The sequence below is a fragment of the Salmo trutta genome, chromosome 23 (assembly GCF_901001165.1).
Source record: "Salmo trutta chromosome 23, fSalTru1.1, whole genome shotgun sequence".
Lineage (NCBI taxonomy): Eukaryota > Metazoa > Chordata > Actinopteri > Salmoniformes > Salmonidae > Salmo > Salmo trutta.
In genome coordinates this window covers 40,956,393-40,979,333 of record NC_042979.1, presented here as the reverse complement: position 1 = coordinate 40,979,333, position 22,941 = coordinate 40,956,393, and the positions used below count along the sequence as shown (strand labels likewise).

The 22,941-nt window shown below is 41.6% G+C and overlaps 1 long non-coding RNA gene and 1 pseudogene across 1 annotated transcript; one reads left to right on the top strand and one right to left on the bottom strand.

The window, feature by feature from the left end:
- The window catches only part of LOC115160068 (cAMP-specific 3',5'-cyclic phosphodiesterase 4D-like), a 359,418-nt pseudogene extending 349,307 nt beyond the window's left edge, over nucleotides 1-10,111 (top strand).
- Nucleotides 10,112-19,778: 9,667 nt separating this feature from the next.
- LOC115160067 (uncharacterized) lies at nucleotides 19,779-22,899 on the bottom strand. Its single transcript, XR_003868991.1, has 3 exons — nucleotides 22,461-22,899; nucleotides 20,039-20,113; nucleotides 19,779-19,861 (listed from the first exon to the last, which is right to left on the bottom strand). It is a non-coding gene; the product is annotated as an uncharacterized LOC115160067 (long non-coding RNA).
- Between the last annotated feature and the right edge of the window lie 42 nt (nucleotides 22,900-22,941).

Sequence of the window (22,941 nt, the reverse complement as noted above, 5' to 3'; positions counted from 1 at the left end):
GGCGATGATTCTACATGAGGTCATTGTGGAGACGACAGTGACTTCTATCATTCCAAATCTTCAAGTCTGTCTGTGTGTCTGCATGAGTGTGTGCGTCTGTGCGTGTGTGAGTGCGTGCGTGCGTGCGTGGCTACACAGAAAAGAGAAACTCATGTTGTGCATGAATGTTTTCCATGGAATACATATATACATATTCAATATAATACACAGAATATATGGAATACATATAATACATGTGATACATATAATACATATAATACATGGAATACACATAATACATGGAATACATATAATACTTGGAATACATGGAATACATATAATACATGGAATACATATAATACATATAATACTTGGAATACATGGAAAACACATAATACATATAGTACATGGAATACATAGAATACATGGACTACATGGAATACATATAATACATGGAATATATATAATACATGGACTACATGGAATAGATGGAATATATATAATACATGGAATACATGGACTACATTTAATACATGGAATAAATATAATATATGGAATACATATAATACATGGAATACATATAATACATGGAATACATGTAATACATATAATACATGGAATACATGGAATACATGGAATACATACAATTATCTGCCATGAAGCCTGGTCCCAGATCTGTATATGCTGGATAGCCAACTCCTATGAACATTGACATGAACACGTTTGGTGTTTGAAAGACAAATGAACTCAATTCAAGCTAAACGGTATTGTAGATAGAATGAAGGGTAGTTGGATTCCTATTGAAACCTAATTCTTAGTATAAGATTATACAATGTTGGGATTGGACTGTCTGTCCTCTAGGCAGAGTGAACTGATTTTAATCCTCCCCAGTTATGCAATCGTCATTCGCCATAACATGTAATACCGCCAAGGCAACAAACAAATTGGACCCACCCTTTGGAAGCTGTGCGGGTGTGTATGTGTGACTGTGTGCGTGTTTGACTGTGTGTGTGTGTGTGTCTGTGTTTGTGACTGCGTGTGTGTGACTGTGTGCCTGTGTGTGACGGCGTGCGTGTATGTGACTGTGTGTGTGTGACTGTGTCCGTGTGTGACTGTGTCCGTGTGTGACTGCATGTGCGTGTGTGACTGCGTGTGTGACTGTGTGTGTGTGACTGTGTGTGTGTGTGACTGTGTGACTGTGTGTGCGTGTGTGACTGCGTGTGTGCGTGACTGCACATGTGTGTGACTGTGTGCGTGTGTGACTGCGTGCGTGTGTGTGTGCATGCGTGTGTGACTGCGTGCATGTGTGTGTGTGTGACTGCGTGTGTGTGTGACTGTGTGTGTGTGTGTGTGACTGCGTGTGTGACTGTGTGTGTGACTGCGTGCGTGTGTGTGACTGCGTGTGTGTGTGTGTGTATGTGTGTGTGTGTGACTGCGTGCGTGACTATGTGACTGTGTGTGTGTGACTGAGTGTGTTTGTGTGTGTGTGTGTGACTGCGTGTGTGTGTGTGACTGCGTGCGTGTGTGTGGGCATGCGTGTGACTGCGTGTGTGTGTGTGTGTGTGTGTGTGTGTGTGTGTGTGTGTGTGTGACTGCGTGCGTGTGTGTAACTGCGTGCGTGTGAATGACTGCGTGTGTGTGTGTGTGTAACAGCTGTCTAGCAAAGACTAGAAGACTGGTCTCGGCATCAGTGTAACAGCTGTGATCGTACTTCGTAACTCTCGTGTTCTGTTTTTAACTGTCCAGCCAGCGACTGTCCAGCCAGCGACTGTCCAGCCAGCGGTCCCAGTTGATTGCTGTTTATTCTGACGATAGACACAAGAAGGCACATTAGATGTGCAGGACAACAGTATGTTGATGGCTGTAGATTCACCTGTAGCATGGAAATAATTGAATTAGCGGGGAGCTAATGCAACCATTACAATTACAGCATGCTAGCTAACTTTCAGCAATAACATCCTAGCACACTTTCAGCAATAACATCCAAAAGCACATCCCAGGATGCCCCCATATCTAACAGGTAACGTACACGTACACTGAGTATAGTAAAAATGAAGGACACCCGCTCTTTCCATGACATAGACTGACCAGGTGAATCCAGGTGAAAGCTATGATCCCTTATTGATGTCACTTGTTAAATCCACCTCCATCAGTGTAGATGAAGGGGAGGAGACAGGTTAAAGAAGGATTTTTAAATCTTGACACATGGATTGTGTATGTGTGCCATTCACAGGGTGAATGAGCAAGAGAATATATTTAAGTGCCTTTGAACGGGGTACGGAAGTAGGTGCCAGCCGCACTGGTTTGTGTCAAGAACTGCAACATTGCTGGGTTTATCACACTCAACAGTTTCCCGTGTTTATCAACAATGGTCCACCACTCAAAGGACATCCAGCCAACTTGACACAACTGTGGGAAGCATTGGCGTCAACATGGGCCATTATTTACATGATTCACATTATTCACATGATTCACTTTATTAACATGATTCACTTTATTAACATGACTCACTTTATTCACATTATTCACATGATTCACATTATTAACATGATTCACTTTATTCACATGATTCTCATGATTCACTTTATTCACGATTCACTTTATAAACATGATTCACTTTATTCACATTATTCACTTTATTCACATGATTCACATGATTCACTTTATTCACAATTCACTTTATTAACATGATTCACATTATTCACATGATTCTTGGTTATTGTTATTCTTATTGTGTTACGGTAAAGACTACACTTGTATTCGGCGCATGTAACAAATAAAGTTTGATTTGATTCATTTTATTCACTTTATTCATTTGGTTCACTTTATTCAATGTGCAACGTGTAGAAAGAGAACGAGAGAGAAATACCAGATCAAATCTACACACACTCGCCAAAATGTACACGCTTCTATATAAATACCTAATAAATATTACCTTGGAAAAGTATCTTACTTTAATATTCCAAATGGCATCAGAGAAACAGCTTCCTAACCATGTGCTGGTATTGTCTGTTTGTTTCCCTCCAGACTCGGAGCTGGCCCTCATGTACAATGACTCGTCAGTCCTAGAGAACCATCACCTGGCTGTGGGCTTCAAGCTGCTGCAGGAAGAGAACTGTGACATCTTCCAGAACCTGACCAAGAAACAACGGCAGTCCCTCAGGAAGATGGTCATAGACATGGTGAGTGGATGGATGGATGGGTGGGTTGGTGGATGGGTGAGTGGGTTGGTGGGTGGGTGGGTGGGTGGGTGGGTGGGTGGGTGGGTGGGTGGATGGATGGGTGGGTGGGTGGATGGATGGATGGGTGGGTTGGTGGGTGGGTGGGCGGGTGGGTGGATGGATGGGTGGGTGGATGGGTGGGTGGGTGGATAAATAGATGGATTAACTTAGCAAGTGAATTGATTGATTAATTCATTCATTCATTATCTAATGAGGTGAGTGAGTGAGTGAGTGAGTGAGTGAGTGAGTGAGTGAGTGAGTGAGTGAGTGAGTGAGTGAGTGAGTGAGTGAGTGAGTGAGTGAGTGAGTGAGTGAGTGAGTGAGTGAGTGAGTGAGTGAGTGAGTGAGTGAGTGAGTGAGTGAGTTCCAGCCTAGCACCCAGTTGAACTAATCCAAGGTGTTGCTGTTTGTCTCTATAGGTACTAGCTACTGACATGTCCAAGCACATGAATCTCCTAGCTGACCTGAAGACCATGGTGGAGACCAAGAAAGTCACCAGCTCTGGAGTGCTGCTACTAGATAACTACAACGACAGAATACAGGTAGGCTGTTACTGATACTACATATATGGCCACCCTGCAGGCAAAACTGATTCAAACAATGTCTTTTTTTTGTAATCATGGTCAGGTTGTATACTGACTCTAAAAATACATATTTTTTGTTACCATAAAAGTACATCTTTACCTGACCCTCTCATCCTCTCCCTCCCTCCATCTCTTTATCTATTTCTCTCTCTCTCAATGGTGTTGTTGCCATTGGACAGAGGGAAACACCAGTGCTCTCTCTCGCTCTCTCTCTTCAGGTCTCTAGAATGTTTTATGTGCAGTATGACGCCAGAGGTTTGCAGTTGACCTTTTAATCGTTGTTTCTTTTGCAGGTGTATATACACTGAATAAAAATATAAACGCAACATGCAACAATTTCAAAGATTCATTAGGGCCTAATCTATGGATTTCACATGACTGGAGATACAGTATGCATCTGTTGGTCACAGATACCTTAGAAAAAAGGTATGGGTGTGGATTAGAAACCAGTCAATATCTGGTGTGACCACCATGTGCCTCATGCAGAACAACACATCTCCTTCGCATAGAGCTGATCAGGCTGTTCATTGTGGCCTGTGGAATGTTGTCCCACTCCTTTTCAATGGCTGTGCGAAGTTGTTGGAAATAGCGGGAACTGGAACACGCTGTCCAGAGCATCCCAAACATGCTCAATGGGTAACATGTCTGATGAGTATGCAGGCCATGGAAGAACAGGGAATTGTGTACAAGTCCTTGTGACATGGGGCCGTGCATTATCATGCTGAAACATGAGATGATGCTGGCGGATGAATGTCACGACAATGAGCCTCAGGATCTTGTCATGGTATCTCTGCACATTCAAATTGCCATCGATAAAATGCAATTGTGTTCGTTGTCCGTAGCTTATGCCTGCCCATACCATAACCCCAACGCCACCATGAAGCACTCTGTTCACAATGTTGACATCAGCAAACCACTCGCCAACACGACGCCATACACGCTTTCTGCCATCTGCCCGATACAGTTGAAACCTAGATTCATCCATGAAGAGCACACTTCTCCAACGTGCCAGTGGCCATCAAAGGTGATCATTTGCCCACTGAAGTTGATTACGACGCCAAACTGCAGTCAGGTCAAGAACCTGGTGAGGATGACGAGCACGCAGATGAGCTTCCCTAAGAAGGTTTCTGACAGTTTGTGAAGAAATTCTTTGGTTCATCAGCTGTCCGGGTGGCTGGTCTCAGACGATCATGCAGGTGAAGAAGCCGGATGTGGAGGTCCTGGGCTGGTATGGTTACACGTGGTCTGCAGTTGTGAGGCCGGTTGGACGTACTGCCAAATTCTATACAATTATTTTGGAGGGGGCTTATGGTTGAGAAATTAACATTCAATTCTCTGGCAACAGCTCAGGTGGACATTCCAGCACTCAGAATGACAATTGCACGCTCCATCAGTAAATGTGAGGACTGGGGTTTTAAATTCTAAATCTCTCTTCACGCACTCTCAGGTCCTCCAGAACATGGTGCATTGTGCGGATCTCAGTAACCCTACCAAGCCCCTGCAGCTGTACCGCCAGTGGACCGACCGCATTATGGAAGAGTTCTTCAGCCAGGGGGACAGGGAGAGGGAGAGAGGCATGGAGATCAGCCCCATGTGTGACAAACACAACGCCTCTGTACAGAAGAGCCAGGTAAATACAGTACACACATACAGTGTGTATATATATATATATATATATACACGCACACGCACAAGCACAAACACACATAGAGTAGAGTAGACACACACACACACACGTGTTTTACTATTCTTGTGGGGACCAAACAATTGATTCCAATTCAAAATCCTATTTTCCCTAACCCTTAACTCCTAAGCCTAAACCTAACCCCTAACCCTAATTGTAACCCTGACCCTGAACCTAACTCCTAAGCCTAAAATAGCCATTTTCTTTGTGGGGACCGGCGAATTGTGCACACTTGTCCGAATTTTCCTTGTTTTACTATCCTTGTGAGGACTTCTGGTCCCCACAAGGATAGTAAAACCAAAAGCGCACACACACACACACACACACACACACACACACACACACACACACACAAAGCAAGTTTATATCAGTCCAGACAAATTATTTAAGCACAACAAGCTGATATTCATTTTATTTTCCCTCCTCTCTCCTTCCTCCTCCCCCTCTCCAGGTGGGATTCATCGACTACATCGTCCACCCTCTGTGGGAGACCTGGGCTGATCTGGTGCACCCTGACGCTCAGGACATCCTGGACACTCTGGAGGACAACAGGGAGTGGTACCAGAGCATCATCCCCCAGAGCCCCTCGCCCGCCCCGGACGAACCCGACGACGGCAGCGGCCGTCCCCCTGGAGGGGACAAGTTCCAGTTCGAGCTCACTCTGGAAGAGGACGGAGAGTCAGACACGGAGAAAGACAGTGGAAGTCAACCAGAAGAAGAAGAGGAGAATAGTTGTAACTCGAAAACGCTCTGCACGCAGGACTTGGAATCCACGGAGATCCCGTTGGATGAGCAGCCGGAAGAGGAGGTGGAGGAGGAGGAGGTGGTAGTGGTAGAGGAGGAGGAGGAGGGCGAAGGGGTACGCAGGGAACCAAGTATGGCGGAGTTGGAGGAGGAGGATGAGGAGGGAGAGGGGGAAGGGGAGGAGGGCGAGGAGAAGCAAAGAGCGGCCGATACATAGCAGCAGTGGAAATTGCGCGGGTTGCCAAACTGCGAGAGAGAGACTGTTGCGTTCCAACGGTGAATCAAGGGACGAGGTGAATACTAGTAATCGCCACAATGTTGGTGATGTGGCGTCATCGAGAGTTCCAAAGCGCACGTTGCACTCCTCAATCCCAGTCTTCTCCTCACTCCACTCCACCTGGAGGCGATTATGAGGGCACATACCCCACACCTCCCCTCCCCCCAAGACTCCCTCCCTTGGAGCTTCACACTTTTACACTCAGGAATATTTTAGTCGACTTTCTTGCCTCCTTTTTAGTTTACCTTCTGGTTCGTTTGGCCTATTGGGAGCGAGGTGACGTCTTGAGTTCAATCTCCACCTCCCGCCTCTCCTCTAGCTCCTACCACTTCCTGTCAATGCAGGAAGTAAACAGAAAGTGTTCTTTGACTCCAAGACTGAGCACATGGGCAACACACAAGATGCTTGGAACAGTCCTAACTGTAGCATCATGGGAGGACAGCCAGATGGGGGAAAGATGGATTGCAAGGTGACCTCTGAACTGCAAGGTGACCCCAGTCCACTAATACCATCTGAAAAACCAATGAGGGATATTAAAGGGAGAGACAGACAAACACATACTTTGCAAGAGGATTTCAAAGATACCTTTTTTTCTAAAGTTCAAGTCTTCCTTGAAACAAGACTGGTAGAAAACGCTGTTTTTGACCTCCTCAGTTTTTGTATTGTAGTAAAACTGAAATCTTTTTGTAGATAACTTTTGTTAATGGAGTGAGAGAGAGAGAGAGAGAGAGAGAGAGAGAGAGAGAGAGAAAAGAGCGGAGGAAGATGTTTAATTAAGTCTTCTTCGTCATATATTGCATCCATTGAAACTTGATTTTTTTTTCCGAAGAGATGTTATGCCATAACATAATGCGTGTGGTCTTTCTGGGAATGTGTGCTCGTCCTGAGTGGATGTGACTAAGCTTTCTGCACTCAGTCTGCTTTCTTTTGCTATCCTTCATCTTCACACCCAAGTATTTCAGATAGGGGCATCTTATATGAACATGTGTGGTTTTCTGTTTGAGAGTGTTGGGGTTCTAACGTTACTGCAGTTTTAAATGTACCACCTCTTTTTATTCTTCAAAACAGAAAGAAGCTGGTAACTAATGACCTTAAGAACATAATAAGGGTATGTAATATACGTAGGCCATGTTTCCATTTAAATATGACATGGTAGGTCTTGTTAACATCCTGAGTATGTAGTGATTTAGTTCTATCCAAACAAATATACTATCCAAATAGACTCTCCAGTCTATCTACACATTGTTAAATCTGTTTTGAAATAGGTGGTACATTTTTCTCAGCTGTTAAGGATGATGAATAACCCTCATTGATCTTCATTTAGCTTCCATAAACACTCATCAGTTATCAGTGATATCTGTAACACTTTAGCTTATAGTCACATGGCTATATCTTCTATATTTCATCATTTCAAAACTTTATTAATCTGAAGTACAAAGGGACTTGAGCTAATGATAAAACTGATGTTGTTTTACACAAAACAAATAAGGTTGTATTCATGTACACTCTGTATGTATTGCAAAATAGAAATATTTGTCAAATGAAAATAGTGACTGTATTCTAAAGTGTTCCGACACATGTATACCTGGTTGTGTTGAATGGGCTACGTCTCTGGATCTGTATACCTGGTTGTGTTGAATGGGCTACGTCTCTGGATCTGTATACCTGGTTGTGTTGAATGGGCTACGTCTCTGGATCTGTATACCTGGTTGTGTTGAATGGGCTACGTCTCTGGATCTGTATACCTGGTTGTGTTGAATGGGCTACGTCTCTGGATCTGTATACCTGGTTGTGTTGAATGGGCTACGTCTCTGGATCTGTATACCTGGTTGTGTTGAATGGGCTACGTCTCTGGATCTGTATACCTGGTTGTGTTGAATGGGCTACGTCTCTGGATCTGTATACCTGGTTGTGTTGAATGGGCTACGTCTCTGGATCTGTATACCTGGTTGTGTTGAATGGGCTACGTCTCTGGATCTGTATACCTGGTTGTGTTGAATGGGCTACGTCTCTGGATCTGTATACCTGGTTGTGTTGAATGGGCTACGTCTCTGGATCTGTATACCTGGTTGTGTTGAATGGGCTACGTCTCTGGATCTGTATACCTGGTTGTGTTGAATGGGCTACGTCTCTGGATCTGTATACCTGGTTGTGTTGAATGGGCTACGTCTCTGGATCTGACCCTTTGTGTTGTAATACATCAATACCCCACATCTCTGTTCAATTTGCCTGTTTCAACTGTCAAGCATCCATCCAATAAGGATTACTAGAATGACAAACACTTTGACAATATTTGCCTTTGTTCTTTTTCCATTATTATTATTATTTTGTCTTATTGGATTTCACATTGGACATTGACAATCACCTGCATAGTTTTAAAATCTACCTTTCATATTTGAATAGTTCATAGGTATGTGTGTATATGTATATAACTGTACTGCTAGCATCAAAACCATTAACAGACTCTTCCATACATGTCATGCCTCATATGAGGACACACTCCCATATAATACATGGTATTCGGAAAGAATTCCACTAAATTGAAGTAGTAGCACAGTAATTGCAGATGCTTTATGTTTTAGATTTCATATTGCAATATATTTGCCATTTTCAGGGGAAGGACTAGATATGGATGACATGTCATTTCAACCCCTATATTGCTTTTTATTTTTGCCAAAACAACTTCTTCTTCTTCTTCTTCTTCTCCCCCCCTGCTGGACTTGCACAATGCAGCACACACCATTAAGTCAAGTGGTTTCTGTGTTGGTTTTTAATATTTCTTTATTTATATTTATTGATTTGGTAACACTGTCTTTGAGTCACATGTAATAATGCATTATGAAGCCTCATAAAGGCTATTTAAGGAGTTATGAGCTGTTGTGAATGCTTATAAAAATATATGTTTTATTAAACCTTTATTTAACCAGGAAAAGCCCATTATTCTAGTCCATTATGGGCGTGAAAGAAGGCTCTTTGAATGCATTATATAGACACAGGTGGTTAATAGTGTTGCCATGGATTCTTTGTTTTTGTCACAGTTTGGCCATCCTAAGTAAGACAGCACTGTAGAATGCACAACCTGTAGCGTAACAACATGATGTGGACTCGCAAAATACACTCTTTGTTCCTGTCCTGGTGATATGATGTACGTAGACCATAGAAATAGAATGACTAGAATAGTCACTCTAAAGCCATTATATTTCTATGCTTATAATCAACACTTCTGTCATACATGGGGAAAAAAGGAAACATGTCCACATTGAAAAGACTTGAACCTGGATTTTAAAGTAAAAATGTTAATATTTTATTATTGGGTAGTGGTATATTTCTTTACAATTTCATTTCTCGGGCCATCTTTTTGTTGTGTTTTTTTTGCTTGCCTCACCGGACGACCTTACCTGTTAATGGATTTTTCTCATTTGTCTCTGTTTACAACCATGTATTTATTAAGCTGTACATATTGTAGTGTTGCATTCTGTAAATGACGGATTCTTACTCTATCATCCGATGGTGTTGGTATATTTGGAAAACCTCTTGTTGAGAGAATGTTTATTATGATCCATACTTACCCAAATGTATAAATCTCTTCTGTACAAAAATGATAAAAGTGAATGAAATTAAATGAAACGTCACCTCAGAACTTTTTCATAGGGACATCAGGGGAGTGAGCCTAACGATACCAGGGTTGTATTCACTAGGCACCAAACAGAAGAAACATTTTGCAACGATGTGCACTAAGGAATACGACCCAGGAGAAGGGAGAAAAAAAACAGAACACCACTGGTATTTGGCCCCCCGGGGGGGAGGGGGGGTGTCTACGATTGTACATGGTTGTGTGTGTGAGTACGCATTTTTCCTCTTACATCTGCTTTAGAGAGACATACATTTTAGTGCAGGGCATTTCAACCCATACATGGTCTCTGTGCTGACGCCTACTGTAGAAAGTGCTGGGGCTAAGACATTCCTTCTCCTTTGTTAATCTGTGGCTGCAGTTTCTGGGCAGGGTATGTAGAAACACTCCTGTAGTCATGAAACCCACACCTACTTGGATCTACACACAGTATTCAACGCAGTCAAATGCAATACAAACAACAAATAAAATAACATACACATGGTTAGCAGATGTTATTGCGAGTGTAGCAAAATGCTTGTGCTTCTAGTTCCGACAGTGCAGCACTATCTAACAAGTAATATCTAACAATTCCACAACAAATACCTAATACACACAAATCTAAGTAAAGGAATGTAATAAGAATATATAAATATAAATATATGGATGAGCAATGACAGAGTGTCACAGGCTTAGTTGCAATAGATAGTATAGAATACAGTATATACATATGAGATGAGTAATGCAAGATATGTAAACATTATTAAAATGGCATTATTAAAGTGACTAGCTAACTTCTAACTACGTCTACTCAGGAAAAAGCAATACAAACACATCTAGCTAAGTCTACTCTTAGGAAAAAGCCATACAAACACATCTAGCTAAGTCTACTCTTAGGAAAAAGCCATACAAACACATCTAGCTAAGTCTACTCTTAGGAAAAAGCCATACAAACACATCTAGCTAAGTCTACTCTTAGGAAAAAGCAATACAAACACATCTAGCTAAGTCTACTCTTAGGAAAAAGCAATAGCCAGATGCTCTGGCTGACAGAAGATGAACTATATTTCCACAGCTGCACACTTGAGGTATAGCACGATGAACCTTGCATATATACATGTAATGTTTAGAGTGGACATGGCTCTCAATTTCAGTTGAGAGACATGTGTGTCCTTTGTATACATTACATTTCTAGTTGCATTTCTATGGTTCCTGTTGATTATCCACAGGGAATATAATCCAGATGGAGATGGAGTGTCTCATTGCAGATAGGTGACTATCTCTCTAGAAATAGTCACCTCTCTGACACATGTAGATTTTAACAGCACTGGACCAAACCTGATGGTGGCAATTATTATTCATTATTATTGTATTTTTGATGACATACAAAGGGACACTTTTAACTGCAAAGTTTCAAATTATGCTTTATTTGTCCTTTAGTCTTCAGATTGCCAATCTGTCCCCCATCGTCACACAAAAAAGGATTGTTGTAATTGCATGGATCTCGTCTCCAACTGTCACTTGGGTGGAACTGTCGATCATGCTTTGAACCTCAGTCGCAAATATAAAGCAGAAAATACAACATTTTATATGCAACAGATAAATAAAAGCATGGGCTGATCAGGGTTCCTGAGTGGTGCAGCGGTCTAAGACACTGTATCTCAGTGCTAGAGCCGTCACTACAGACCCTGGTTCCATTCCAGGCTGTATCACAACCGGCCGTGATTGGGAGTCCCATAGGGCGGCGCACAATTGGCCCAGCGTCGTCTGGTTTAGGGTTTGGCCGGGGTAGGCTGTCATTGTAAATAAGAATTTGTTCTTAACTGTCTTGCCTAGTTTAAAAAAAACAACGTTATTTCTAGAGTTATTAAAGCACTAGAGCTCAATTAACTAATTGATCATGAGCTCAATGAACAAAAACAAATGATTATGAGTAAATTCCTAATTTCATCTGACCACACTGCAGTGTAGGAGGACTGTTAAAGACTGTTGTAGTGACTTCAGTACAACGCCTAGCAAAGTTGTAGAATTCTCCACACTGGTGTCAGAAGTGAGATGGCGACTCGGTGCGGTCATCAAAGGCAGGTCCCAACAGTACGCGTGAACCAAGAGTGAAGCACAGTAGATGAAGGTGATGAGAGAGGTGTATGTTGAGTTTTCTCCATGCTTGCTGATCAGTAGCTCCATCTTGTGATGAATAAACGGAACTGACAGACCTCAAACCGCAGTTCATGGGGCTGTAAGTGCTGGGCCAAGAGTCTATAGAGGAAGATATAATAGATTATCTGAAAATGTACTGTATTTAAGGGCTAGATTCAATCCGTGTCAAGGAAGATGCACCAGAAAAGAGCTCCCTGGACATAAACCAGAACAAAGTTCCCTGGACATGCACCCGAACATAATTCGCCGGAGATGCACCATTGGGCACCTTTGCTTCACTAGGAGCTGAACGGAACAAGGCAGGTTTATCAGGTAAGTTGACTGAGTGAGAGCATATTCTCATTTACAGCAACCCCAATGGATAATGTATTCACCCTGAATCTTACCACATCAATTTAACAGTGACATGGGTCTATAGAAGGTACATAGCTTATTACTGATATCTCTGGTTTGAGGAAAGCAGACATTACTACCACGTTTTATCTCAGCGAGAGTGTCATCCTTAAGAGACTCATTTAACATTTGTCAGGGGTCTATCAGATCATTAATAATGATGTGTTCATAGAAGTGGAAGACCATCAGGCTCTGGTACTTAATGGTTGGTTACATAGGTTATATCTTGTATAATGGTAGATTGTATAGCATCTTGTATAATGGTAGGTTGTATAGCATCTTGTTTATTGTAGACTGTATATCATATTGTATAATGGTAGGTAGAATAACATCTTGTATAATGGTAGTTTGTATAGCATCTTGTATAATGGTAGGTAGAATAACATCTTGTATAATGGTAGTTTGTATAGCATCTTGTATAATGGCAGTTTGTATAGCATCTTGTATAATGGTAGTTTGTATAGCATCTTGTATAATGGTAGTTTGTATAGCATCTTGTTTATGGTAGGTAGAATAACATCTTGTATAATGGTAGGTTGTATAGCATCTTGTATAATGTTGGTTGTAATGTATAACATCTTGCAAAATGGTAGGCTGTATAAAATCTTGCGTAACGGTAGCTGTACAACATCTTGTATAATGGTAGGTTGTATAACATGTTGTATAATGGTAGGTTGTAATGTATAACATCTTGTATAATGGTAGGTTGTATAACATTTTGTATTTATTTATTTATTTATTTATTTCACCTTTATTTAACCAGGTAGGCAAGTTGAGAACAAGTTCTCATTTACAATTGCGACCTGGCCAAGATAAAGCAAAGCAGTTCGACAACATACAACAACACAGAGTTACACATGGAGTAAACAACATACAGTCAATAATACAGTAGAAAAAAAATAAAAAAAATAAGACTATATACAATGTGAGCAAATGATGTGAGATAAGGGAGGTAAAAGCAAAAAAATGCCATGGTGGCAAAGTAAATAAAGTATAGCAAGAAAAACACTGGAATGGTAGATTTGTAGTTTGAAGAAAGTTCAAAGTTCAAATATAAATAATATGGTGCAAATGAGCAAAATAAATAAAATAAATAAATACAGTAGGGGAAGAGGTAGTAGTTTGGGCTAAATTATAGATGGGCTATGTACAGGTGCAGTGATCTGTGAGCTGCTCTGACAGCTGGTGCTTAAAGCTAGTGAGGGAGATAAGTGTTTCCAATTTCAGAGATTTTTGTAGTTCGTTCCAGTCGTTGGCAGCAGAGAACTGGAAGGAGAGACGACCAAAGGAGGAGTTGGCTTTAGGGGTGACCAGAGAGATATACCTGCTGGAGCGCGTGCTACAGGTGGGTGCTGCTATGGTGACCAGTGAGCGGAGATAAGGGGGGACTTTACCTAGCAGGGTCTTGTAGATGACCTGGAGCCAATGTGTTTGGCGACGATTATGAAGTGAAGGCCAGCCAACGAGAGCATACAGATCGCAGTGGTGGGTTGTATATGGGGCTTTGGTGACAAAACGGATGGCACTGTGATAGACTGCATCCAGCTTGTTGAGTAGGGTATTGGAGGCTATTTTGTAAATGACATCGCCGAAGTCGAGGATTGGTAGGATGGTCAGTTTTACGAGGGTATGTTTGGCAGCATGAGTGAAGGATGCTTTGTTGCGAAATAGGAAGCCAATTCTAGATTTCACTTTGGATTGGAGATGATTGATGTGAGTCTGGAAGGAGAGTTTACAGTCTAACCAGACACCTAGGTATTTGTAGTTGTCCACAAATTCTAAGTTAGAACCGTCCAGAGAAGTTATGCTGGATGGGCGGGCAGGTGCAGGCAGCGATCGGTTGAAGAGCATGCATTTAGTTTTACTTGTGTTTAGGAGCAGTTGGAGGCTACGGAAGGAGAGTTGAATGGCATTGAAGCTCGTCTGGAGGGTTGTTAACACAGTGTCCAAAGAAGGGCCAGAAGTATACAGAATGGTGTCGTCTGCATAGAGGTGGATCAGAGATTCACCAGCAGCAAGAGCGACATCATTTATGTATACAGAGAAAAGAGTTGGCCCAAGAATTGAACCCTGTGGTACCCCCATAGAGACTGCCAGAGGTCCAGACAGTAGGCCCTCCGATTTGACACTACCATTGTATAATGGTAGGTTGTAATGTATAACATCTTGTATAATGGTAGGTTGTATAACATCTTGTATAATGGTAGATTGTATAACATTTTGTATAATGGTAAATTGTATAACATTTTGTATAATGGTAGGTTGTATAGCATCTTGTATAATGGTAGGTTGTAATGTATAACATCTTGTATAATGGCAGTTTGTATAGCATCTTGTATAATGGTAGGTTGTATAGCATCTTGTATAATGGCAGTTTGTATAGCATCTTGTATAATGGCAGTTTGTATAGCATCTTGTATAATGGTAGTTTGTATAGCATCTTGTATAATGGTAGTTTGTATAGCATCTTGTATAATGGTAGGTTGTATAGCATCTTGTATAATGGTAGGTTGTATAACATCTTGTATAATGGTAGGTTGTATAAAATTGTGTATAACGGTAGTTATATAACGTCTTGTATAATGGTAGGTTGTATAAAATCGTGTATAACGGTAGTTATATAACGTCTTGTATAATGGTAGGTTGTAATGTATATCTTGTATAATGGTAAGTTGTAATGTATAACATATTTTTTAATGGTAGAACAGAAATTTGACGAAGTGACTTGTTAGGAAGGTGGCATCCTATGACACGTGTCACGTTGAAAGTCACTGAGCTCTTCAGTAAGGCCATTCTACTGCCAGTGTTTGTCTATGGAGATTGCATGGCTGTGTGCTCGATTTTATACACCTGTCAGCAACGGGTGTGGCTGAAATAGCCAAATCCACTAATATGAAGGGGTGTCCACATACTTATACATATAGTGTATTTTAAAAATATTTAGAGAGGGGAATTCAGACCCGATACATGCCTGTAAATGGAACTTAATTCCTTTTTCACAGACTTTTCTCTGTGCTCATTCTGACAATAAACTTACAGTGGGGGAAAAAAGTATTTGATCCCCTGCTGATTTTGTACGTTTGCCCACTGACAAAGAAATTATCAGTCTATAATTTTAATGGTAGGTTTATTTGAACAGTGAGAGACAGAATAACAAAAATATCCAGAAAAATACATGTCAGAAATGTTATAAATTGATTTGCATTTTAATGAGGAAAATAAGTATTTGACCCCTTCTCAATCAGAAAGAATTCTGGCTCCCAGTTGTCTTTTATACAGGTAACGAGCTGAGATTAGGAGCACACTATTAAAGGGAGTGCTCCTAATCTCAGTTTGTTACCTGTATAAAAGACACCTGTCCACAGAAGCAATCAATCAGATTCCAAACTCTCCACCATGGCCAAGACCAAAGAGCTCTCCAAGGATGTCAGGTACAAGATTGTAGACCTACACAAGGCTGGAATGGGCTACAAGACCATCTCTAAGCAGCTTGGTGAGAAGGTGACAACATTTGGTGCGATTATTGGCAAATGGAAGAAACAAAAGAACTGTCAATATCCCTCGGCCTGGGGCTCCATGCAAGATCTCACCTTGTGGAGTTGCAATGATCATGAGAACGGTGAGGAATCAGCCCAGAACTACACGGGAGGATCTTGTCAATGATCTCAAGGCAGCTGGGACCATAGTCACCAAGAATTGGTAACACACTACGCCGTGAAGGACTGAAATCCTGCAGCGCCCGCAAGGTCCCCCTGCTCAAGAATACATATACATGCCCGTCAGAAGTTTGCCAATGAACATCTGAATGACTCAGAGGACAACTGGTGTTGTGGTCAGATGAGACCAAAATGGAGCTCTTTGACGTCAACTCAACTCGCCGTGTTTGGAGGAGGAGGAGGAATGCTGCCTATGACCCCAAGAACACCATCTCCACTGTCAAACATGGAGGTGGAAACATTATGCTTTGGGGGTGTTTTTCTGCTAAGGGGACAGGACAACTTCACCGCATCAAAGGGATGATGGACGGGGCCATGTACCGTCAAATCCTTCCCTCAGCCAGGGCATTGAAAATGGGTCATGGATGCGTATTCCAGCATGACAATGACCCAAAACACACGGCCAAGGCAACAAAGGAGTGGCTCAAGAAGAAGCACATTAAGGTCCTGGAGTGGCCTAGCCAGTCTCCAGACCTTAATCCCATAGAAAATCTGTGGAGGGAGCTGAAGGTTCGAGTTGCCAAACGTCAGCCTCGAAACCTGAATGACTTGGAGAAGATCTGCAAAGAGGAGTGGGACAAAATCCGTCCTGAGATGTGTGCAAACCTGGTGGCCAACTACAAGAAACGTCTGACCTCTGTGATTGCCAACAAGGGTTTTGCCACCAAGTACTAACTCATGTTTTGCAGAGAGGTCAAATACTTATTTCCCTCATTAAAATGCAAATCATTTTATAACATTTTTAACATGCATTTCTGTTATTCTGTCTCCCACTGTTCAAATAAACCCACTATTATTAAATTATAGACTGATCATTTCTTTGTAAGTGGGCAAACGTACAAAATCAGCAGGGGATCAAATACTTTTTTCCCCCACTGTAAGCATGAGGAAACATGTGCCAGTGTGGTTAATTTCTTTACTATCAAATGAGGAGAGACAAAATTACATTTATTTTTTTTACATTTTAGTCATTTAGCAGATGCTCTTATCCAGACCGACTTACAGTAGTGAGTGCATACATTTATGTATACTTAAACTAAATCTTTAATAATGAGAGCTTTGCAATAGCAATGACTTGTCAACGATTCACCATTTGTAATGATCCGTTGAGAGTGGCGAGACAAAAGTACAAAGGTCTTTTATAGCCAAGATACACCCCTTTCAACCTACATGACGAACAGATACATAGAATGGGTCACAAGGTGAGACTTTTTAAATGAGAAAAGAGTATCCCTTAGCATTCACTATAAATTATCGTTCAGTTTGGTCCCTAAGACGATGTTCCTGTTACTCCTAGCACAAAAACACCAACTCGACCAATGGCATAAATCAATTGTCAACTCCAGACACTACCACACACATCCCCCAAGGCCAAAGGAGGGAGTGACTGGCACATAGACATTGTGGAAACCAGTAATTGGTTCCCCATTAATAACACCATCCCTTTCACATGGTTTAGAATAGGTAGACACATTCACATATGAAGACAATGTTCCAACCTGTCCTCTTCCCTTTCTGATGGTCGAAGTACAACTGCCAACACCAGAGTCCGAAGGGACACATTCTAATAACAAGTATATCACATCAGCATATTATGCAGATAAGACATCTTACTTATCTATATTACCCAACTAATTCTGATTCATCCGCCACACCAACCGGCTATTTGTTTTGGGTGGATAACAGAAATGGAGGTGTGGCAGAGGTGTGTCTACAGATACACATAAACTGACCTTGATTTAGAGCTCCATTCAATCTGTAGCGCTGAAATGTTACAGATTGCGCGATAGAAATGTAAAGAATTTCTGTTTTAGCCAACACATATAGCATTTACCGTGAATGCAAATCAAATGTTATTGGTCATACACATGGTTAGCAGATGTTAATGTGAGTGTAGCAAAATGCTTGTGCTTCTAGTTCCTACAGTGCAGTAATATCTAACAAGTAATGTGATATGAGTAATGTAAGATATGTAAACATTATTAAAGTGGCATTCATTAAAGTGGCATTATTTAAAGTGACTAGTGATCCATTCATTAAAGCGGCATTGTTTAAAGTGACTAGTGATCCATTCATTAAAGTGGCCAGTGATTGGAATGCAGTCTCCACTAACGTGGGAACATGGTCTTTAAATTTCAGTCACGCTGTAACGATGAACTTCCGCAATACGGATTGAATAGAGCCCTTAATTCCCTAATTACACCACCTTTTACTTGGAGGAAACCATCAATTAGGTCGAGTGAACCGGTTCCAACTGGAAACATATCATTTTTTCCCCGATAACAGCACTGTAATTTACACATTTATTAGAGCTACTGATAAGAGCTTGATAAAAAGAGTAATCCGTTTGGATAAGGGGATTGTAATTAAAGGCTAAATGTCAATTGTTTTAGATCTATTTTACCTTATGATCACTGGAGATGAATTTGAAGACCAATCATATGGTATATCTTCAGAGGCACAGTATTTATTTATTCATTGGTACATGCATTCACACAGTCTAAATGTATAGGATCATTCCCACTATATGATTGATATCTTAAGCAATAAAATCCCAATTTATCAATTAAGGTTTATGGAAAAACTGCACTTGTCCTCTGTCGCTACTAAAAAGGGTCCCCAGATCAGTCATTGGATGGGGTGATGTCTGTAAAGTGGGGCACAGATAACGAAGAGGAGGGCATCAAGGCATTCAAAATGGCTACAGGGATGGAGATGCAGGAGTCAGGGCTTTGGGTCACAGGGTCTGGGATCCTGGGTACCTCACCGGATTGTCTGCAGTGGTGGTGGTCAAAGTGTCCCTATGGTGCAAGGGACCTTACCATTGAAGAGGCAGTGAAGTCGAAGGATTTCCGTGAAGACCATCCTTACTGGCACCAACCAGGTCCAAGGTCAGCTCCATAATCACTGGAAGGGACACTGCTTCTTCGTTGTGTGGACCACCAAGCCTTCATCACCATCCCCATCCATCGTGACAACCTCTGACAGACTCATATTGCCCCTCCTGTCAGTACCTGTTTTCAGGGAAGACAACGGTCCTAAAATATTCCACATAGTTCATACACACACACTAGGCTCCCAGAATAGGTTATATGACATACACATTTTGCTCAAAGCAGCCACCTAAAGTAATGTAGTTAACTTTATCATGGGCACAGTGGGAATTTATATCTATGATGTTCAAATTATTTCTCACCCCCAGAGTGAGATTACATCACTTCCAGCAGATCTTCTTGTTGATGGTGGCGTTGATCATTTACTGCTTCTCGTGGGGTGAGCCTGATGTTTCCGCATGTCACGCCTCATATCTAAAACATGGAGAAAAGGGGACATAAACTCACAATTTCTATGCATTTACAAATTCAACGTTTTACACAATATCCTATCATATTCGATGAGTTACTGACCTACCGTCCACAAGCTCGATCAGCTGTAGTCTCCACGACCGGATCACAATGACATCATACAGTCTGAGGGATGCACTCCTGTTGGACTGGAAAACAAAGAGACATTTGGTGTGCGGTAGGTCTTTTTTTAATGCTGTATCACCATCTTTATCTGGACAGAAAAAAACATCATACTCAACACCTAATCCTCATGACTCATTGTTTGTTCTTGTTTCCCAATCAACAGTCTGGATCTTCCTCTTCTGTCATGATGGATGACCTACCTTTTCTGGTACCATTTCTCTTTTCCACCGGAAAATGGCAGCTACAGACCCGAGTGTCGTCACTGGGTTTCCGGTCTGCCCATTTCAAAGACACATAAACAAAAAAAAGGTACTTTTACTAGCTAGCTAAGTTGATTACTAAAACGGTAACATTTACATTAAAATACCATAACCCACAGACTTCACTAAAGTAACGGTAAAATAGACTGGGATTGGTCTATCTGCTCATCTAAAATCTTACTATGTGGATGGGACATCTCAAATCAAATTTTATTTGTCACATGGGCCCCAATACAACAGGTGTAGGTAGACCTTACCGTGAAATGCTTACTTACAAGCCGTTAACTCTTTCTTGTTTTACATTTTTGGTTAACTAAAAATCAATATAAAATGTAACACAATAAAATAAAAATAGCGAGGCTATATACAGGGGGTACCGGTACCGAGTCAATGTGTGGGGGAACAGGTTAGTAGAGGTAATTTGTACATGTAGGTAGAGGTAAAGTAACTATGCTTAGATAATAAACAGCGAGTAGCATCATTATAAAAACAATGGGGGGGGTCAATGGAAATAGTCCGGGTGGCCATTTGATGGGGTAGAAGCAGTTAAGGAGCCTTTTGGACCTAGACTTGGCGCTCCGGTACCGCTTGCAGTGCGGTAGCAGAGAGAACAGTCTATGACTGGGGTGACTGGAGTCTCTGACAATTTTTTGGGTCTTCCTCTGACACCGCTTAGTATATAGGTCATGTATGGCAGGAAGCTTGGCCCAATGATGTACTGGGCCGTACGCACTACCCTCTGTAGCGCCTTATGGTCAGATGCCGAGCAGTTGCCATACCAGCCGGTGATGCAACCAGTCAGGATGCTCTCAATGGTGCAGCTGTAATAACTTTTTGAGGATCTGAGAACCCATGCCAAAACTTTTCAGCCTGCTGTTGTGTTGTTGTGCCCTCTTTACAACTGTCTTGGTGTGTTTGGACCATGATAGTTTGTTGGTGATGTGGACAGCAAAAACTTGAAACTTTCAACCCGCTCCACTACAGCTAGCAAAACAGTCCTGTACCGTAGCATCCGGGTCATCTGACCACTTCCGTATTGAGCGAGTCACTGGTACTTCCTGCTTTAGTTTTCGCTTGTAAGCAGGAATCAGGAGGATAGAATTGTTGTCAGATTTGCCAAATGGAGAGCGAGGGAGACCTTTGTATGTGTCTCTGTGTGGAGTATAGGTGGTTTTGAGATATTTTTCCTCTGGTTACACATGTGACATGCTGGTAGAAATTAGATAAACGGATTTAAGTTTGCCTGTATTATAGTCCCCGGCCACAAGGAGTGCCGCTTCTGGATGAGCATTTTCTTGTTTGCCTATGGCCTTATACAGCTTGCTGAGTGAGGTGTTAGTGCCAGCATCAGTTTATGGTGATAAATAGACGGCTATGAATAATATAGATGAGAACTCTCTTGGCAGGTAGTGTGGTCTGCACAGCTTATCATGAGGTGTTATTTCTCGCCTGAGGTAGAGCAATACCTCAATGCTTCTTTAATATTAGACATCACGCACCAGATGTTATTGACAAATAGACAGAAACCCCCTCGTCTGGAAGACGTAGTGTCCCTGTCCTACCGATGCAAGGAAAACCCAGCCAGCTCTATATTATCTGTGTCATCGTTCAGCCACGACTCAGTGAAACATAACATATTACAGTTTTTAATGTCACGTTGGTAGGATAGTCTTAATCGTAGATCTTCAATTTTATTTTCAAATGATTTCAGGTTGGCCAATAGTATGGATGGTAGTGGAGGTTTACTCACTCGCCCGACCTCCGCCGCCTTTTTCTCCGTCTTTTGCTCTTTTCGGTCATAAGAGACGGTAGCAGCAACATTATGTACAAAATAATTGTTTTAATAAGTTGCGAAAAAAAACTAACAAAATAGCACAGTTGGTTAGGAGCCCGTAAAACTGCCCTCTGGGGCCACATTTCTGCTGTGATGGAGGAATTATCTGGAATGCTCAACTAGATGATCAGGACTGTCTAGGGTGCCCTTTGCCTGAAGAGGTGAAGTATTGCAATGAGCTATATGACTGTACTTCTGATTCTCAACAGTAAAGGTAAAACCCTCATCCCTAAGGTCACTGTGGATGACCAACAGTGATCATCTGAAAGGGAATGATATGCAGGGATGTAATTTAAAGATTTTGGGCACTGGCCAGCAGACCACGATTTCTACATTCAGGTCTTAAATCTGTGACATGCGATGTTTGTAAAGGTACAATTTCACTGCTGTGTCAGGCTAGTTTGCCATGTGCGTTGTACACGTAACTTCAGACGGTGGTTATCTAGCAAATTTCCATACGCACCTAACTAACCACAGATCTTTGACCTAACCACAATTGCTTGTTAGCAGCTCGCAAACAGGGCTTACCTTATCACACGGCTCCAGTGATGCCTCTCGCTTACAGAGGTCAGAAAACAATAAAATGCATGTGTGCTTATCGGAGTAGTGGTTACAAACGGGTACATACTGTAGTACAGAACCATCCTCGACGGAGAGTACTAAGGTTAGCTGGTTCGCTACAAAGGCCAAGATTCAAGTAATTAAAACATGCTAAAGTAGTTAGCTAGGTAATCTGTAAAATGCTAAAAAAAAAAACACACGAGAAATAGTCAATTATTTACACAAGAAACTAATAAGACTATAATATCTACTTGCTAGGTTACTTGCTACTTGAGATGAGTTTGCGTAGAGACATGTGCCTTGAGGGATGACGTCAAAGCTTGCCACAACATGTGTAGTTCTATATGATAGCCACATTAGCGTCTAATTAGCTTTTCGTTTTGGGGGGGTAATTACAGGTGAAAGTTACCTTGAGAGATTTGCATGGTTATCAAAACTTCACGCCAGG